At 60.3% G+C, this 3,189-nt stretch overlaps 1 pseudogene; it reads left to right on the forward strand.

Annotated features, from left to right (window-relative positions):
• Positions 1-430: 430 nt before the first annotated feature.
• LOC144111633 (large subunit ribosomal RNA) lies at positions 431-2,685 on the forward strand (annotated as a pseudogene).
• The last annotated feature ends 504 nt before the right edge of the window (positions 2,686-3,189 follow it).

The raw sequence follows: 3,189 nt of genomic DNA on the forward strand, positions 1-3,189 counted from the left end.
CGAGTGAAATTTCAAGTGGAGGTCTGTTTAAGAATACGGGGGTAAGTGCTTCGCAATGTCTGCCCCGAGAAAAACTGGGCCACTCCAGTTGGGGCGGGGCCGACGCAAAACATGACGATGCCCCTACGCTAGGTCGAGGTCGCTCTCTCGAGGGAAAGAGAGGTGCGGCAGAAAAAAATTCGGCCGCGGCGGTCGGAGGCTCGAAACTCTCTGCGTTATCCGCGCAAACCGCATGCGCGCGGTCCCGAGCGCCGGCCAGCGGCGCCTTCCAGTCTCGCTCGCAGTCGCCGAGGGTGCTGCCGACTGTGAGCGGGGAATGGGCGGAAGGCGTCGGCCGGACGATTGGGGAAGGACGCGCGCGCGCGCTGGACCGCGCCGGAATCGAACGCGAGAGCGCACATCTGTGTCGACCTCAGATCAGGCGAGACAACCCGCTGAATTTAAGCATATCACTAAACGGAGGAAAAGAAACCAACAGGGATTAACCGAGTAGCTGCGAGCGAAACGGGACCTAGCCCAGCACCGAATCCCCCGTCCTTGCAGGCGGTCGGGAAATGTGGTGTATGGGAGGCAACGTTCCCGGGAGTTTGCGACAGTGCAAGTCCCCCTGACAGGGGCTTGTCCCAGAGTGGGTGCCAGGCCCGTCTCCGCCGTTGCGCGCCCGGCACGAAGCCTCCCGTGAGTCGGGTTGCTTGAGAGTGCAGCCCTAAGTGGGTGGTAAACTCCATCTAAGGCTAAATACGACCGAGAGACCGATAGTCAACAAGTACCGTGAGGGAAAGTTGAGAAGAACTTTGAAGAGAGAGTTCAAGAGTACGTGAAACCGCTTAGAGTAAAACGGGTGGGCCCTCGAAGCTCGAAAGCGGTGGGATTCAGTCTCCGGACGACTGCCGAGCTGGCGGCGTCGGGTGAACGGCTCCTCTCGGGGGGCTGTTCCGGCTGCCAGTGCGCGGACGCGGTCTCCGGCGTGCGCACTTTCCACCGCCGGTAGAACGCCGCGACAGACGCGGGTCAATGGGAAAAGTACGACTTTGAGTCCGGCTCTGGAGGTGCCCTGCTCGTCCCCTCGGGGACGGTTCGCGGGAGTTATACCTTGCCGTGCACGAAGAGTTCGTCACCCCGTCCAGTGCCCCATGGGCTTCTCCCGGCTGTCGGGAGGCCCGAACGATGACGCCCTCTGGAATCGGAGCGGAGGACCCGCTGGGCAAGCTTGTCGCCTCTTGTTGTCCGGGTTGGTCCCGTGGCGGCGGGCTGGCGGCGAGGAGCCGGGTGAGTGGCGAGTTCTCCCGTGGAGGCGCTATCGTGGTTTGCGGCGAGTAGGTCGGTAACCCACCCGACCCGTCTTGAAACACGGACCAAGGAGTCTAACATGTGCGCGAGTCAATGGGTCTCTCGAAACCCAATGGCGCAATGAAACGCGAAGGCCCTTCGCGGGCCGCGTTGCGATCCCGGACAGCACAGGGGTTCGGGCGCAGCAACGGCCCGTCCAAGGCGCTCACTTGTCGCCGGGGCGGAGCTAGAGCGCACACGTTGGCAACCGAAAGATGGTGAACTATGCCCGGGCAGGACGAGGCCAGAGGAAACTGGTGGAGGTCCGAAGCGATTCTGACGTGCAAATCGATCGTCCGATCCGGGTATAGGGGCGAAAGACCAATCGAACCATCTAGTAGCTGGTTCCCTCCGAAGTTTCCCTCAGGATAGCTGGCGCTCGATGGGAGAGCAGTCACACCTGGTAAAGCGAATGATTAGAGGCATTGGGGTCGAAACGTCATCAACCTGTTCTCAAACATTCAATGGGTGTACGGGAGGCCTTCTGGGTTGAGGCCTCCCGCTGCGATGAGAGTGCCAAGTGGGCCACTTTTGGTAAGCAGAACTGGCGCTGTGGGATGAACCAAACGGCGGGGTAAGGCGCCCGAGTCGGACGCTCATGAGAACCCATGAAGGGTGTTGGTTGCTTAAGACAGCAGGACGGTGGCCATGGAAGTCGGAATCCGCTAAGGAGTGTGTAACAACTTACCTGCCGAAGCAACTAGCCCCGAAAATGGATGGCGCTCTAGCGTCGCGCCTATCCCCGGCCGTCGCTGGCAGAGTAGCACGAACAGTGGGGGTGCTAAGCCGCGACGAGTAGGAGGGCCGCAGCGGTGGGCGTTGAAGGTGTCGGGCGCGAGCCCGCCTGGAGCCGCCGCTGGTGCAGATCTTGGTGGTAGTAGCAAATACTCAAGTGAGAACCTTGAGGACTGAAGTGGAGAAGGGTTCCATGTGAACAGCAGTTGAACATGGGTCAGTCGGTCCTTAGGGAAAGGAGAAATCCTTTCAGAAGCGGGCGCGTTTGTGCAGCTCTGTCTGTCGAATCGGAGACGCCCCGCTGCAACCGAAAGGGAATCGGGTTAACAGTCCCGAACCCGGCTACGGAGATCGGTCCTTCGGGGCCAAGTGCGGCAACGCAAACCAGCTCGGAGACGCCGATGGGAGCCCCGGGAAGAGTTTTCTTTTCTCTGTAAGGAGATCGAGTCCCCGGAATGGGTTCACCCCGAGATAGGGACGGTGGCTCCGTAGAGCAGTGCGGCTCTTGCGCTGTCCGGTGCGCTCCTGTCGGCCCTTGAAAATCCGAGTGAGGGAGTGTGATTTTCGTGCCGGACCGTACCCATATCCGCAGCAGGTCTCCAAGGTGAACAGCCTCTAGTCTCTAGACCAATGTAGGTAAGGGAAGTCGGCAAAACGGATCCGTAACCTTGGGAGAAGGATTGGCGCTGAGGGCTGAGCCGGTCGGGCTGGGGTCCAGAAGCAGGAATGGCACTGTACCGGGACTGGGCGAGGCTCGCCCCCGTCAAAAGCGGTGCGGCCGAGCCCGGGCCAGCGTCGGGACCTTCCTGTGGAAAGCCACAGCTGTGCTTGTTCCGGGGGCTTCGTGCCCGAGGTTCTTGCTTCGGCCGGCAGAAAACAGCCAACTCAGAACTGGCACGGACCGGGGGAATCCGACTGTCTAAGTAAAACAAAGCATTGCGAGGGCCAGCATTGGTGCTGACGCAATGTGATTTCTGCCCAGTGCTCTGAATGTCAACGTGAAGAAATTAAAAAAAGCGCAGATAAACGGCGATAGTAACAATGACTATGGCTGGTGGCGGATCACATCTCCACTCCAGGGTCAATTCCAGCGGCCCTGATGCCCTGTTCGCCTCCGGACCTCTG

This window comes from Amblyomma americanum, chromosome 11 (assembly GCF_052857255.1).
Source record: "Amblyomma americanum isolate KBUSLIRL-KWMA chromosome 11, ASM5285725v1, whole genome shotgun sequence".
In the NCBI taxonomy this organism is placed as follows: Eukaryota; Metazoa; Arthropoda; class Arachnida; order Ixodida; family Ixodidae; genus Amblyomma; species Amblyomma americanum.